Below are 17,883 nucleotides of genomic sequence, written 5' to 3'. Positions count from 1 at the left end.
CTTGTAGAGATAGTTTTCAACATTTGTTTTTATAAGATTTCTAGTTTCAAATTTTTCTCCCTCCCTCCCCTCCCTTACCCCTCCCCAAGACAGCAAGCAATCTGATATAGGCTATATATGTACAATCACATTAAACATTTCTACATTAGTCATGCTGTGAAAGAAGAATCAGAGCAAAAGGGAAAAACCTCATAGGGGCAGCTAGGTGGTGAAGTGGGTAAAGCACCGTCCCTGAATTCAGGAGTACCTGAGTTCAAATCCGGCCTCAGACACTTGACATTAGCTGTGTGACCCAGGGCAAGTCACTTAACCCCTCATTGCCTTGCAAAAAAAGTGGGGAGGAACCAAAAAAAAGTAGAAATAGTATGGTTCAATCTGCATCTAGATGTCACAGTTCTTTTTTTCTGGATTTGGAGAACATTTTCCATCATGAGTCCTTTGGAACTATCTTGGACCATTGTATTGCTGAGAAGAGTCAAGTTTATCACAGTTGATCAACACACAATGTTGTTGATACTGTGTACAGTATTCTCCTGGTTCTGCTCATCTCACTCAGCATCAGTCTACTTAAGTCCTTCCAGATTTCTCTGAAATCCACCTGCTCATCATTTCTTACAGCACAATTGTATCCCACTACATTCATATACCACAACTTGTTCAGCCATTCCCCAATTGATGGGCATAGCCTCAATTTCCAATTCCTTGCCACTACAAAAAGAGCAGCTATAAATATTTTTTGTTCATGTGGGTCCTTTTCCCCTTTTTATGATCTCTTTGGGAAAAAGACCTAATAGTGGTATTGCAGGGTCAAAGGGTATGCACAGCCCTTTGGGCATAGTTCCAAATTGCTCTCCAGAATGATAGGATCAGTTCACAGCTCCACCAACAATGCATTTGTGTTCCAATTTTTCCACAGATTCTCCAACATTTATTATTTTCCTTTTTTTTCATATTAGCCAATCTTATAGGTGTGATGTGGTACCTCAGAGTTGTTTTAATTTGCATTTCTCTAATCAATAGTGATTTAAAGCATTTTTCATGAGGGATTCTTGATTCTTGATTTCCTTCATGTGGATAATTTTTCTACTGGTACAGCCTTCAACCTGTCTATGCTTTCTTGTGTTGTGTAATTCCTATCTGTGTTTTCCCATAAGTCCAACATATAGGATCTACTCAACCCACCAGGTGCCATCTTTTTTGCTTTTTATACCTTTGGGGTACCAGTGCACTACCATGTTGTCCATTTATTGATTGTGTTTTTTTCTTGCTAAATAATTGCATCACCTCCTTGATAGCCCTACCCATTTTTGTCTTTTCCACCACTTATGTTATACAAATTATCATTGGTAACCTGGTGCTGCCTACTTATGCACATGATAGGTTTTTTTCTTTCATCCAATTAACCTTTAGGTTGGTTTTAATCTTAATTTTTTTGAAATCTTAGTGTGCCATGATTCAGAGATGTAACCTGGAGATTATTGGTTTTAAAGAAATTAATGTTTGCAATAGAACAGGAAGTAATTTTTGATTATCAAAAGTATTATGGGGGCAGCTAGGTGGCGCAGTGGATAGAGCACTGACCTTGGAGCCAGGAGTACCTGAGTTCAAATCCGACCTCAGACACTTAACTACTAGCTGTGTAACCCTGGGCAAATCACTTAACCCCAATTGCCTCACCAAAAACCCAAAACAAACAAAAAAGTATTATGTAGTCTGATCTACTGTTACTCAATTCTTAGCCAGATCATTCTCTACCTTTCCAAGATATAATGATGATGACAATAATAAAAACAATAGCTAGTATTTACATAGTGCCCTAAGATTTGCAATTTTTTTTTACAAATATTATCTCATTCAACCCTCGCAACAACCTTCAATAGTCAATGAACAAGTATAAAGCACCTACTACGTGCCAGACGCTGTGCTAAGTGTTGGAGATACAAATAAAAGAAAGTTTTTGCCCTCAAAGGACTTACAGTCTACTGAGGGAAGACAACACACAAAAGAAAGCTGAAAAGTGGGTTGGGGGGGTACCTGATAGGAAGAGAACATGGTTAAATCAAAGAAGTCCAAAATAAGTAAGCCTGGAGAAGTAGATGCTATTATTCCCATTTACAGATGAAGAAACTGAGGCACGCAGGTTAAGTGACTTGTCCAAGGTTACACAGATAGTAAGTGTCTTTGGACCCAAGTCTTCCCAACTCCAGGTCCAGTGTACCATCTAGCTGCTCCCAAACATACTAATTAACTAATTGTCTCTATAGCTCTATGTCATAGTCCAGGAAGGATGCATTTTTTTTTAATCCATTAAAACAAAAACAAAATACCAGTGTAGAAACATGGATTTGGATACAGAAGAGTCCTTTAAAATCATCTATTTCAACTCCCTCCTTTTTTGGAGAAGTAAAGCGATTTGCTCATTGTCCCCAAGGTAGCAGGTTGCAAAGTCAGGATTCAAACCCAGGGCCTCTGGTTACAACTCCAGTATTCTGTCCACTGTGTCCTACTGCTTCCCCTGCTTAGACCAATAGCTTCTGCATGGCTGAGGCTTTTACTAAGGAGCTTTACCATGTTCTGGGGGCTCAATGTAGTTAGTACAGTGCCATAGGTAAATAAGAGCACCTGAAGAACTTTGCTATTAATAGGGAATCCATCTTTTTGTTTGGACTTTCTATAGAAAGGGAAGGGGAAAGGAACAAGACTACTATGTGCCAGGCACTATTAAATACCTCCTATACGCTAGGCATTAATGCTAAGCAAATCTCTCGTTCAATCTTCACAACAGCCCTGGGAGATAGGTGTTATGATCCCCATTTCAGAGTTAAGAAAACTGGGGCAAACAGAGGTTAAGTGACTTGCCTAGGGTCACACAGCTAGTGTGTCTGATGCTGGATTTGAACTCAGGTCCTCCTCTCTCCTATGCCACCTAGCTGCTTCTAATTTCAACTGGAGCCTCACTGCTATATAGGAATAAGATATAGTGCAAAACGCTGGCAAACATTTTAAATATTCATGCTTGTGTATTATACCACTACTTGTCGATCTATTCTCAGTAGGTCGTTGAATAAAGTTTTTGCACATCATCATCATCTCTTATACTTTTAACATATCTGTGAGAAAAAATTTCACCTGGGTAGAGCCTTCCAGGCAACATTTTGTTCTAAGAAATCATATATATGTGTGTATATATGCATTTGCATATGCATGTATACATGTATGTGTATACATTTCTATGTATGTATACATGTATATGTGTATTGTGTATGTGTGAGTGTGTTAACATGTATATGTGCATATGAATGTGTATATGTATTGTGTACATATGTGTTCACATGTATTGTGTATATATTTAAGCATGTATATATGCATGTGTATGGGTATTGTATATATGTATATTTGTGTGTTGATATGTATAGTTTTATATATGCATGTACATGTATGTGTGAATTGTGTATATATGTATTATGTACATGTGTGTATATTTTATTGTGTATATATGTATGTGTGTATGGGTATTTGTATATGTGCATGCGTGTATATGTAAATGTGTATATATGTGTGTGAGTATGTGTATATGTATGTACATGTAATATATGTGTATATATTTTTTAAATCAGAAAAACAGTAGACACAGCAGGATCTTGTATTGTCAACGCTGCTTTAGAAAATTGGCTTACAAGAAGATGCCTGTTTGCTTCTAGTATTTTTTATTGAGGATACCCTCAATGCCTGAATAGACTATTGATATAAAAATTTTATACAACCGAGAAAGAATACATATGGGCCAGAATACTAATGTCTTGGGGGTAAGGTAGGGTGGGAAGACAGGGAGATGGGAGCTAAACATAATATTTTCCATTCTTTTGGTATCACCAACTGCCTATTGTACATTTCCAACTGGACGTCTTGTTGGTTTTTTTCAGGTTGTTTCAGTCATGTCTAACTCTTCTTGACCCCATTTGGGGTTTCTCAGCAAAGGTACTGGAGTGGTTTGCCATTTTCTTCTCCAGCTCATTTTACAGATGAGGAAACTGAGGCAAACAGGGTTAAGGGACTTGCCCAGGGTCACACAGCTAGTGTCAGAGGTCAGATTTGAACTCAGGAAGATGAGTCTTCCTGATTCTAGGCCTGGCTGCCCCCTAGGCAGTCTCAAACTCAGCACATCAAAACAGAACTCCATCTTTCCCCCCAAGCCCACACCTCTTGTATAAACTTCCACTTTCTGTCAAGAATACCACTATCTTCCTTGTATCTTGACTTTACAATCTTGGATTCATCATCAACTGCTCCGTCTCCCTCTCTCTTCCTACATATCCATACCGTCGCTTCATCATTTCCATCTCCATAGCATCTCTCAGGTCCTTTGCCTTCCCTATTCACGCAGACACCCCTCCAATTCAGACCCGTAGCAGATCTCGACTAGACTATTGAAATATCCTAAGTGCCTGCCAAGCCTCTAACGTCTACCCTTTCCAATTTATCCTACACAAAGGTGCCAAAGTGATTTGCCTAAATCACAGGTCTGATAACAATATTCCTCTGCTCAATAAACCAGTACTTTCCTAATACCTCTAGACGGTATCTTATAATACCTCTAGGTGTATACTAGGATAAAAGAAAAACTAAATCCTTCATGACCTGTCCTCACCCTACTCTTTCAGCCTTAGTTAGACATTCCTCCCCTTCATTCAATCTTCAGCCCGGCCAAACTGGTCTTCTTGCTGTTACTCATTCTATCTCCCATCTCTTATATGTTTGAGCGGGCAGTCCCCATGCCTAGGATACACTTTTCAGCTTTAACTTTTAGAATTGCTCATTATTTGCAAAGCTTAACTCAAGCACCATCTTCCACTTCCCCCTACCTCCTTTATGCCGGCAACTAGAGGGGCAGGCAGGTGGCAAAGGCAAGTAGGTGGATCAGTGGATAGAGTGCCAGGCTTGGAGTCAGGGAGATTCATCTTCCTGAGTTCAAAGCTGGCTTTAGACACTTCCTAGATGTGTGACCCTGCATAAATCACTTCACCCTGTTTGCCTCAGTTTCCTCACCTGTAAAATGAGCTGGAGAAGGAAGTGGCAAACCACTCCAAACAGGGTCACAAAGAGTCAGACACAATTTAAAAACTACCAAACAACAAAGAACAAGAGTTCAACCCCCAAAACTCCACTAACTTCCCATCTACTATCCGTGTGTTTATCTAAACATTTTTGGAAATCTAACATTTTGGAAACTATGTTTTCATCCATATACCACCTCCTGTGGATAACCATTTTCACACAGGGAGTGGGAAGGGGAGCATAAAGAGGTACCTAAGCTTCCGCAAGAGAAGAAATGTGATAGGTAATTAACTAGACAGTACCTTGCTGGTAAATGAGTACCTACCTGAAGAACCTCATATAGCAGACGGCCCAGAACAGCTTTTTTTTTCTTTCCCATTTGGACTCCAGCAAAGTATACATTGTCAGTCAAAGATACCTAAGCAAGATAGCTTTTTCATATCCCAAGAAAAGGGAAGAATTGAGCCCTAAAGAAGTAAACCTCCCACAGGAGACTCCAATCATTGTGTCCTCAATGAAACAAACCCAAAGTCTGCCTGAGAGTTAGCTGTGAGAACCACAAGACTTGCAAGAAAGAACTGACAATTTTGTTACAAACAAGTTAAGTAAGTAATTGCCAACTAAAAACCACCTATGCAGAAAGCCCAAGTTATTCTCTATTCTAGTGACAAAGGCTAAAGGTCAAGAAGCAACACTGCCTTCCTTTTTCTTCACAACAGAAACTCTATCTCACTCTTCTAGGTATTTTTACTGCCTGCTTCCCATGCCTGGGATACCCTCCCTTCTCATCTCTGCCTCTTGGCTTCCTTCAAATCCCGGCTAAAATCCCACCCTCAGGAAGATGGGAAGTCTTTCCTAATTCTCCTTAATTCTAGTGTCTTCCTTCTGTTGGTTATTTCCATTTTATCCAGTATAAAGCTTGTTTGCACTTGGTTGTTTGCATGTTTTCCTCCTTTAGATTGTAAGCTCCCTGAAAGCCCGGACTGTCTTTTGCCTTTCTTAGTGTGTCTAGTCCCTGGCCCATAGTAGGTGCCTAATAAATTCTGATTGATTAACTGTTCTAGGTTGTTATGGAGAATGAAGTCTTCCTTAAAAGAATGGAAGAATGTGTGACCTTGGGCAAGTCACTTAACCCTCATTGCCCTACCAAAAAACAAAACAAACAAACAAACAAAAAGAATGGAAGAAGAGCTTAAAGGAAGAAACAAGAAAACATCTTGAGCCATAATCTCAACCTGTGTCAGAAAGTAGGATGGTGGAAGAACGAGGCATAGGAAAAGAAGGGAATTCTGAATAACTTGACCTGTTGAGCAGGTATAGGGCTCTTCTCATAGTGACAGGATGTGGACACAGCATCTTGTGCTCTATGAATGATGAAATGAATCCCCAAGAGTCATGAGGAGAGGCCATCCAATAATGCGAAGAGAGAGAAAAGTCTTAAGTGGTGACTCCTTGCCAAGGGGCATTAAGGACCAACATAAGCAATAGGAAAATATTATTTTCTACTAAGGAATGTATCTGGAACATACCATAGAGTCCCATGAGACTTGTTCAACGTGAAGACTCAGTCTGGGTGATTAATGTAAGGACAAATTATACTCCCAGAAGAAACGTAAATGTGTTGCTAGGAATCATGAAGTCCTAGATAAGAAACTAAAGCCCTTAAGGATACAGGTGGCATTTTTATCACTGTGACTAATTGAAGGAAAAGGCTTCAAAAGAGAAAGACAGGTTAGAAATTCCCAGGTGTCTTAATAGGTGACATACTCCCAATGTATATCTACCAAGGTATACATTGCCAGGTATCAGAATTTTCTTGAACTCCAGCCCCATATGACCAACTGACTTTTGAATATTTCCATGAGGATACACTGTAAGCATCCCCTCTTTGGTCATGAATTCTTTTTCTGGTCATTGATGGAGAAAGTAATTTCTCTCCTTCTCCTCCTTCTGATTCTTCTTTTTCTTCCATTATTTCTAAGTCACATATCCATCGGTAGCTTATGTTGGTATATGGGATAAAATGTTGGTCTAAACCTAATTTCTGCCAGTTAGCTTTCCAGTTTTCCCAGCAGTTTTTGTGAAAAGAATGAGTGTCTTTTCAGTAGCCCCTCACACTTCTATAATATTCCCTCTTAGAGTCTCAAGCCAAGAGATTTCTTCTATTTTGTCTTTGAACTCTTTGAATCAACTCTCTTAGGTTAGACTATGTTCCTTGATCCCCTTCTTCTAGATCACAAATTATATGATAGTATTGTCTCTAACTGCCACAGTGCCTGTCATTTCCACTTCACCAAGTACTCTCTCCCTATTGTCAGAATTATGTCCATAATAGTCTCCCCCTTCTTCGATCAACCGAATCAGATTTATCATTTATTCTGCTTTGGAGAAACACACACACACACACACACACACACACAGAGAGAGAGAGAGAGAGAGAGAGAGAGAAGGAGAGAGCTGTGTAGATATATGAAATCCCACCTCACAATTTTACCCTGTTGTACAACCTAACTCAAGAATTTGTTTTCTATTTCCTCTTGCTGACTTGGTCATCTCTTGAATATAATCCTATCACGATATTATCTGTTTCTTCCTACTTTAATTCTCACTCAAACAGTTTCTATCATAATTTCCCCCTCAGGCTTAGGAATTTTCCCACATGTTAATGTCTTTTTTATGTACAATGCCATCCTGGCACATCTAGGTAAATTCTACATCATAGGTGTCAATGAAATTTGTGATAATGGGTTCCGTGACTTGAATGTAGCAATAGAAGACTGTATCTTATTCCTAAGGGACAGAATGGATTAAAAGGACGATGTAATTACACTCAAATCAACAGACATTTATTAAGTGATTGTCATATGGAAGAGAATGTTCTAGTGGGAAGACAAAAACAAAAAGAAAATGTCCCCTATTTCCAAGAACTCAATTCTATTAGAAGAATCCAACATTTGTACAAATGTCACAAAATGGGAATGGATCATTAAATTGAAATGACTGGCTCATGGTCTATAAGAAGATCATGAGATCAAAGTCTCTAGTAGAATGAATGAATGTCCCAGGGATTTGTCTTTAGCCCTTTTTGGTTTCACATTTTTATCAGCGATTTGGAACTATGCATTGATGTTGTGTATATGAAATTTGAATATAACGTGAAGTTGGGAGAGGTAGCTAACATGTGGGGTGACAAAAGCTACATCCAAAAATATCTCAGCAGCTATAATGATGGGCTAAATAAAGTAAGTTGACATTTAAAGGGAAAAAAAATTAAGTCCTACACCTTCATTTTGAAGAAGAAAAAAAAAACCAATTTCACAAACATAGAATGAGGAAGTCACATCTGGACAACAATTTGTATGAAAAAGACCTAGGGGTTTCAGGGTACTGCAAGCTCACTATAAAACAACTCCCTGTGTGATATGACAGCTAAGAAATTAATGTCAACTCTGGCTGCATTTATATAATAGCTTCCAGATCAAGGGATGCGATAATACCACTGTATTCTGTCTTGGTCAAGTTATTGTTTAGTCCTAGTACCATATATTCAGAAGAAGAGAGACAAGCTGTAACATGTCCAAAGAAGTACAACCAGGTTGCAGAAGTGACTTGAAACCCTGATAAGCCGGCGTCTGATCTGCCATAGCTGTGTCTATTCACTTTCTCCTTTTTTCCCTCCCCATTTCTCACAATCTGCCCTCCACCCATCTCCCATATTTTCAGTTTAAAGTTCTCATAACCGGTTTTGGCAATCTATAGGAAAATGTAGTCTTTCCAAGCCCTCATGAGATACATGCCATCCTATAACTTACATCACCATCTAGACAAAACAGCAAATCGCATTCACAGACATACTCTTCATCTTGTGGACATATTCTCTTAATTGATAACTTTTTGAGTTTCACATGGGTTGTTAAGAATACGGTAAGATTCCCCTGGTAATTTTTTGTAGCATTTCTAGTTAGTTCATCTCTCCAGGACTTGTTTGATCCTAATAATTACCCTTTTAGTGATAGACTGTCATAATCAGGGAGTGTTTGCATCTTAGTTTCCTGTTGAGCAATCTGAACAGCCCTGCATCTTTTAAAGCTATTTCCCATTCTGTATTGCACCTATTCTTAACAATCATTTCTTAGCTACTTCCCTCAGACTTCAAGCTGGCCATTACGATGTCTTGACATTTTTTATTCTGAATAGACCAATCATTTACGGATTATGCTTGAAAGTGAGTGAAGGGTGTAGATTGAAGCAAAGTTGGAGTCTAAGCCCAGTGGATTTAAAATTGCCCAATGAGCTTTTTAGGTAAAAGCTGATCAGTAGCCATTCTACAAATTGTGATACACCTGAGACTTGGATTTTAGCTAGCTAATTAGCATTAGCTCTTGGGTATTTATCCACAAGCATTTTATTCAAATGGATCATACTCTACAGCAAATCTTACCTTCACATTCTTGTGGCCAGTATCTCTTCTGTTTAAGTTTGAGGTATCTATTCTCCTTAAATGTAATTGTCCATTTGCATTTGTCCTTGCACCAGAAATAGATCCTGCAGCCCACAGGTACTAGAAGGCAAAAACAGGTTTTTTGTTTTTGTTTTTTTTTTTTTGTGGGGCAATTGGGGTTAAGTGACTTGCCCAGGGTCACACAGCTAGCAAGTGTTAAGTGTCTGAGGCTAGATTTGAACTCGGGTACTCCTGACTCCAAGGCCAGTGCTCTATCCACTGCGCCACCAACTGCCCCAGCAAAAAACCTTAAACATACACACCCATACACACTCTCACACAAAATAATAACACAGAAACCCTTTCATTGGCTCAGATGAGTTATACAGAAAATAAATAGTCCACAGAGAGACAGAGGGACACATACACAGAGAGCTACAGACAGACAAGCAGACATTGATCTGTTTTTACCAGAGAAAAGATGTTCATCTATATATCCTCAGGATGCCATGAGGAAAAGTGAGAATTTGAATTCTGGGAGGTGAATGAAGAAGCAGGATGTGCTTTCAAAGTGTGAGTAGTCTTTCTAACATAGTTTTATTTTGTTATGTGAAGCCCTATGACGTTCTAGAACATAAGATAGAACCTTATTTCTTTTCTTTTTAAATTTTGATATTATTTTATTTTTTTCCAATTGCATGTGAAAACAATTTTCAGCATTCATTTTTTTAAAGATATTAAGTTCCAAATTTTTCTCCCTCCTGTTAAGGGCTAAAATTCTAGCTAAACTGTCTAAAATATCTAATGAGTGGTCGCCAATCAATTACAAGCTTTAGCAAGAGTTAGACTTTTAAGCATTTATTAAGGAGAATAAGAATTTGGTAAAGAGAGAGAGAAAGGCCTAGATTCCTATCTATTAAAGGGAGAGCACATTTCTAGCTCCCTTCTCCGCCAGCGTCCTCAGGAAAGAGCCCCAGAGTCAGCGCCAGTCTTTTCCTTCCTCCTCCCACTAGTCCGCGTCACTTCCTCCCGCCAAAGAAAAGACTCCTGGTCTTGCCCTCAAAGACCTTCGCTTCATGGGCAGAACTCTTCTACAGTAAGTATCCAGCAGGTGGCGTCATTCCAATCGTTACACTCCCTTCCTTCTTTCCCTCCCCACTCCCCAAGACGGCATGGAATTTTATATTGGTTATACATGTGCAATCAAATAAAATCTATTTCCACATTAGTCATGTGATACAACCTTATTTCAAATTAAAATGTAAGTAATTTTAGATTATCCAACTTTTTTAAAGTTTCCATGCTTTTCCTCCAGGCAAATTTCTGATCTGCAAATCCCTCCCCATCCCCCCTCCCCTGCCCTCCCTTCCTCCCTTCCCTCTCTTGTCTCTTTAAGTTTAAAGCCATTTCTCATGATCTGGAAGAAGAGAACTACAGATATGACAGACGTGGTGCTTCCATGGGGCAACTGACACCTCTACCTTCTTCTCTCCTCTGTCTCTTCTACAATCCCCAAACTTGTCTTCTATAGCCTGTATGTGAAAACTTCCATTCTCTGTTTCTCTGTTTCCCTTGTTTATTCTCTTCCCAAATTGGGAAGAACTAGAATGTGTGTGTGTGTGTGTGTGTGTGTGTGTGTGTGTGTGTGTGTGTGTGTGTTCAGCCTACTATCCCTTGTCGGAAGTTGTAAAAATAGTATCATTTTTGTTTCCACAAGGACAACCCCAACAATGTGAACCAAAGATGGTTTGGGCTGGACTAATACACATTAGGAAACGTTATAGTTGGATTTTGCTGGTATAACTTGTTTCCTGAAAAAGTTGTGAAGTTCTTCTGGATTATGGTTTTAATAGGTAGGCTCTATAAGTGATCTTGGACCACTGCCCACCAGCAAATTGCTCTGCATGGTAGACAGCAAAAATGTTCCCTCTAATGATTTTTATGAGCTGGGTAGCTATTGTTCCCAGCTGAGTGATCTTCCTTTTTTATTGTTGCTGAGCAAAAGAATTTATAAAAAGCTCACTTTTTTATTAAAAATCCCACTCAATTGAAATGCAAGTTCATTAAATACTGTTCATCTCTCTTCTTGTTCTCTGAACTATTAGACAATGCCTAGAAGTATTGGACAACATTTTAGGCCTGAATGGGAGAAAATGCATTTCCACTTCAGGAGGAGTTCAGAAGGCAGAATATAATTCCTCAAACTAGATTTTGACCAGAAGCTTTAAATTAGTTCCTTGTCCTGGAGGGGAAAAATGCCCCATGGTAAAGACAATGAGCATAGGTGGTCAACTTCTAAAGTTTGTCTGAATCTAGATAATGTGTCTCTTGTTAGAGAATGGGACTGAGGCACCTCTTCAGTGTAGACACCTCATACTGTCTGAGGTGAGGCACCAGTGACGCTATTTCAATGGCAGAAACTAAACCTGGTATCTGGAATAATCCCATTTGGATCCATGTAGCAAACCTGTCCTTCTCCCCAACCAAAAGCAAAGATATGACTCGGATGTCTTAGAAAGACTTCAAGTAAACCACTGACTTGAATCTACCTGGATGATACACAGAAGCCAGGATCACTACACAGTGTGGGGGCCAGGTTACAGATACTGGTCTTGCCCTTGGTGATTCTGATGTTTGTTTTTTTCATGTAAATGTGAACAGAGATGTGTTGTTCACCCTTCCTTTTCCAAGAGGACCAATGACATCATGGACTGAAGTCTTGATTTGCTCATGAACTGTCAGCCTCCCTCTCTCTTCCAGAATCATCAAAGTTCAATGGCAAGACAAAAGTCAAGACTACTGGTGATGGCCCAGGATGTAGATTTTGGCATCTCCTGTTTCTGATTAAGCTCTAAGCACTTCACAATTCCTTTTCCCACCACCTTCATAGCCCATTTGAACAAAGTGTTCACATACAACTGTTCTACAGAGAAAGTCTTCACATGCTTGTCTAGCCACCACTGTAATTTATGGATGAATTTGAAGCCTATTGGTTACCCCCAGTCTAGTTTAGCCTGTCAATCCAAGATAATTTTACAGCTTCTTAGAGTCACAGGTGAGAATTGGGTGAAAGGTGGATGCCAAAGGTGGATGAGCAGCCCTGAAAAGGGTTCAGTAGCCCTCACACCAGAGGTTCTAGTCTTCCCTGACTCCACAAAGGGTATAGAAAGCTTCTCAAAGTATCCATTATGACTGTGGAACATAAACAATCTCTTCACAAGTTCTGCCCCATGGCTTTATTGTCTAGGTTCAGAAAACATCCAACACTGGAAGGTGGTTTTAGCTCTTAGAGTAGGGAATGAATGGGAGGGCAGGTGGGATAGAGAACTTTAATGGGATATTATTCTTTGAAACTTTTCATGAAAGAAAGATTTCATTTTCAAAAGGGAAAGCCATGAAAAGGGTTAAGCAGCAGGTGTTCAATGACTAAGAAAAGAACACTTGGAGGTGAGGGCAAGAAGTACGAATTTATTTAAAAGGTGAGGGAGTTAGTAGATGGTGAAAGAATGTAAGGCAAAAAAAAATCCTACCAAAACAATGAGGAATAATATGTAACATTTGAAAGGACATTTTAATGTTCTATTAAATTCTAAAGAAATCTTTTTCTATTGATTTTTCCCATTTCTGAAATGCATCATTGGTCCCTGCTGTGCTTTCATTCAAAATGCAAAAAAATTATTTTTAACAAGGCTGTGCTTTGGTGAAAAGGCACTCACATGGATTTTAATCTACATTCACAGAATCACCAAGTTGTAAGGGGCATCAGAGGCCAGCTATTCTAATCCACACCTGAGCAGGCATCCCCTCTACCTACCACACACCCTTTAAGTGGTCATCCAGCATTTGTTTGAAGGCATCCACTGGTGGGGGTGCATCCACTCCCTCCGGACGCATCCCATTTTGCTTTGGGGAAGCTCTTACCATTAGTAAGCTTTTCTTTCCATCAGCTTCCTTCTTTTCAACTACTGCCCATAGTTTCTAGGTCTGCTCTCTGAGGTCAAACAGAACAAATCTGAATCCTTCTCCCGCACTGCAATAAGATCAAAGTTTTCTTCTTTCCCCACAACAGGGATTTATTTTCCCTAAAAGGCAACAAAGCTTTCCCAGGGATTTGAATGGCCCATGCCTCGGTAACTTCCTGGTCACTTAAGGGAATAAAAGTCCCAATCCTGTTCAGTTGGGGTCCCTCCAACTTGGTGGATGTCTAAAGAGCATTACCTCATACTACCCAGCTGACCTGTTTGTATATGGACAGGGTAGCAGCATCTATGGAAGCTAAATGTCACTGTATCCTTCCTGCCTATCCCTGCTGGGTTAAGGCAAAGTAAACCTCCTTTTGGGGGGGGGTGAGGCAATTGGGGTTAAGTGACTTGCCCAGGGTCACACAGCTAGTAAGTGTCAAGTGTCTGAGGCTAGATTTGAACTCAGGTTCTCCTGAATCCAGGGCTGGTGCTCTATCCACTGCGCCACCTAGCTGCCCCGTAAACCTCCTTTTATTAACTTCTTGAGGGCTTATAAGTGTCTCATTTTGATGAGATTGAGCCTGAACGTTAGTTAGTTAGTTGCTGGCATCAAGCTCAACCCTAAGCCATGCGATAGTGCTTTCTATATTGGGTGTCCCAAAAGTCTTCATGCAGTTTTAAGCTATTAATGTTTAATACTGCACTAGACTTTTGGAAGGCTTGGGTACTTAAAGACTACTGTCTTGCAGCCCTTTAAGTCTTCCTTCTCTAGGTAATACACCGCAAATTATTTCAGTATGGTAGGAACTTGGGACCCTTCATCGTACCGGTTGCCTTCCTCTGGACATTCCAAAAATGGACACACCATTCAATGTGGCTGACTAGGGCAAAGATTCCCTAGCACTTTTCTTGGCCTAGGCAGTGTTACCTCTCTCAGAGTGAACCTAGGATTGCATTTGCTTTTTTTTTTTTCTTTTTTGGTGAGGCAATTGGGGTTAAGTAACTTGCCCAGGGTCACACAGCTAGTAAGTGTTAAGTGTCTGAGGCCGGATTTGAACCCAGGAACTCCTGAATCCAGGGCTGGTGCTCTATCCACTGCCCCACCTAGCTGCTCCGCATTTGCTTTCTTGACTACCCATATCATATTGTTGACTCATAACCCCACCTACCCCCCAATCCCTTTTTTTGTCTCAGAAAAACTATTATCTAGCCTTTCACCCCCTCCCACTCCTGCCTTTTATTTTGGAAGTTGATTTTTTCCCCCCAAGAATAATATTTCCCACTTATCCCTACAAAATTAAAAGTAATTGGATTCAGCTCAATATTCTGGCCTATTAAGAACTTTGAATTCTGCCTCTTTCATCCAGAGTACTAATGAACACTTGTAACTCTGTGATGCAGGATAATCATGTCACCTATGATTTTATCCAAGTCATGGATAAAATTGTAGAACATCATAGAACCAAGAAAATATTCCTGAGGCTCATCACTAGAAATTCCAAGTTGGTGTAAAAATATTAATGCTATTTTTTGTGTCTGGTCATTCATGAAGTTCTGAATCCTCCTCCTTGTGCTTCTACTTTATAACTGTCTTTTGCACAAGTATTGCATCAATCTAAGTAGATGGAACCGGGATGGTTATTTATATCCTCTGTCCCTAAAGCAAACCTGTGGTCCATGAATTCGTGGGGGGGTTTGTTTCATTTTGTTTTTTAAAAAAGAGGCAGCTAGGGGCACAGTGGATAAAGCATCCGCCCTGGATTCAGGAGGACCTGAGTTCAAATTTGCCCTCAAACACTTGACACTTACTAGCTATGTGACCCTGGGCAAGTCACTTAACTCTCATTGTCCAGCCCCCCAAAAAATGTTCGATGACTGTATTTAAATATAATTAGTTTCTTTTATGATACTGTGTATTTTATTTTATACATTCATAACATTATTCTGAGAATGGATCCACTAGAATGGATTTCACAAGACTGTCAAAGGGGTCCATGATACAATAAAAAATTAAGAACCCTTGCCCTAAATGCTGTCTATCTCATAGGCTCGTAAATATAGAGGGACCTTAGAGGCTAGCTATTCTAACTCATTTCATTTGACAAAGGAGGTAACTGAAGCTCAAGAGGTTAAGTGATTTGCCCAGAGTCACACAGGTAGTGAATATCAGCAGTGAGGAATGAACTGAGGTTTTCTAACTCCAGACTCAGTCTTCTAACTGTATCAAGTTGCCTCTCATTCTTTAATGCAAGGAATGAAATGTGCATTTATTAAGCACCAACTCTGTATCAAGGATGATGCCAAGAACTTTACAAAGACTATCCCTTTCGATCCTTATAACAACCCTAGAAAGCGGATGCTATTGTCATCCTCATTTTAGAATTGAGGAAAATGAAGCAGACAATGGTTAAGTGACTTATCCAGGGTCACATAGCTAGTTTCTGATATGAAATTTGAATTCAAGTCTTCTTGACTCCAAGCATGGAGCTCTATCTTCTGTACCACCTAGCTGTCATTTAATAATGAGCTATTAAAATTGTACATCTACCGGGGCAGCTAGGTGGCGCAGTAGATAGAGCACCAGTCCTGGAGTCAGGAGTACCTGAGTTCAAATCTGGCCTCAGACACTTAACACTTACTAGCTGTGTGACCCTGGGTAAGTCACTTAACCCCAATTGCCTCACCCTCCCCCCCCCAAAAAAATTGTACATCTACAAACGAGAGTATTAGAAGAATCAGTCAACAAGTATTTTGAAAACACCTACTATATGGCCAGGCACTATATTAGATGAAAGTGATGCAAAGAATGAAACAATCAATCCTCACAATTCTGATGAGGGAAGACAAGTACCCATAAAATTTATACAATATAAATACAAATCTAACAAACATAAATATATACAAAGTTGTTAGACACAGGGTAGTTTGGCAGGAAGGGCACAAGTAATTGTGGGGATCATGCCAATAGTGGTATCTGACATTTTAAAGGAAGAGAGGAACTCTATGAGGCAGAGGTGAGAAGGATTTCATTCCAAGCTTACAGGATGGCTTCTGGAAGGGCACAGAGAATGAAAGCATTTATTAAGCACTTACTGTATGCAAAACACTGTGCCAAACTCTTGGGATACGGATAGAAAATCTAGACAATTCTGGCTTTCAAGAAGCTCCCATTCTAATAAAGGGAAACAAAATTTAAGAGGTTTCAGCTGCAAGTCAAATGCAAAGTCCAATGATCCTTAGGACTCAATGGCAAAACAGATGGTAACCCTTTAATTCATAAAAAAAAATTATCACAATGATTTGCTATATTGTTATTAGCCTGCTTATGGTATTATAGCATATTGAGGCTGGTCTGGGAAAACCTTACCTTCATTCCTATTGAATGTGCCTACTTCCCTTACTTAACTCCTTTGACATCATCAACCAAGGCAGAGTCTCTTAAGGAGTTACCAGAAGTCTTATAAACAACTACAACAAAAATGTACTTTCCCCTTGAAAGGTGAATAGGGTACTTTTGTTTTTTGGTTTTGGGGTGTGTGTGTGTGTGGCAATTGGGGCCAAGTGACTTGCCCAGGGTCACACAGCCAGTAAGTGATAAGTGTCTGAGGCTGGATCTGAACTCAGGTCCTCCTGACTCCAGGGCCGGTGCTCTATCCACTGCGCCACCTAGCTGCCCCGAATAGGGTACTTTTAAGGAGGCAAAATATGCTTATTCTGACAGGTGACATCATTGTCCTAACCCACTATTTGTCTTGATATTGATTGACTTCAGAAAGGGGGTTAAACTAAAGAGAGGGAAAATTTTCCAACTCCTGAACAGGGTCTACCCAGACCTATAACTTTCTAGAAGATTAGATAAGCTAGTATTCAAGCATAAGATCGAAGACACATCCCCAAGACATTTTAAAGGATTTTCACATTGATCTGAGACACTACCCTCCTTTATGAGTGTGGATAATCAAGAGTCTATTCTAGGAGAGTTTGCATTCTGGCCAGTTCTGCAACTAGAGCTTGACCCCAGGGTGTAGAAATAGAAGGTGCAGAAATTAGTTGTATTCCTTCATCAGGTAGAAACCACTGAGGTTTCTACGGCATCTAATTGAAAATAATTAGTTAAAAAGAGAAGCTACCAGAACATGTTCTTCTCCTCCATCTTTCATCAACTGTATCCCAGGTGAGTTCCTCTCTACACAGGACCCATGCTGCTCTTTTCCTTGGTGGGGTTCCTCCAGCTACAGTTTTCCTGAGTTCTGTCTCCCATGAGGTCCTGGGTCCCAGTCTAACGTTTCTCATAGAGGTTCCTCTTATTCACTTAAACTACCCTCAAACCAGATTAATTTGTTTTAGAAAGTTAATTTTGCCTCAGGTTGCTAGGTTATAACTCCAATTCTGATTTATTCCTGATTTTGAAAACAACCGAAATTA

This window comes from Dromiciops gliroides, chromosome 3 (genome assembly GCF_019393635.1).
Source record: "Dromiciops gliroides isolate mDroGli1 chromosome 3, mDroGli1.pri, whole genome shotgun sequence".
NCBI lineage: Eukaryota > Metazoa > Chordata > Mammalia > Microbiotheria > Microbiotheriidae > Dromiciops > Dromiciops gliroides.
The sequence above is the reverse complement of the archived record's forward strand: the minus strand, read 5'-3'. Positions refer to the sequence as shown.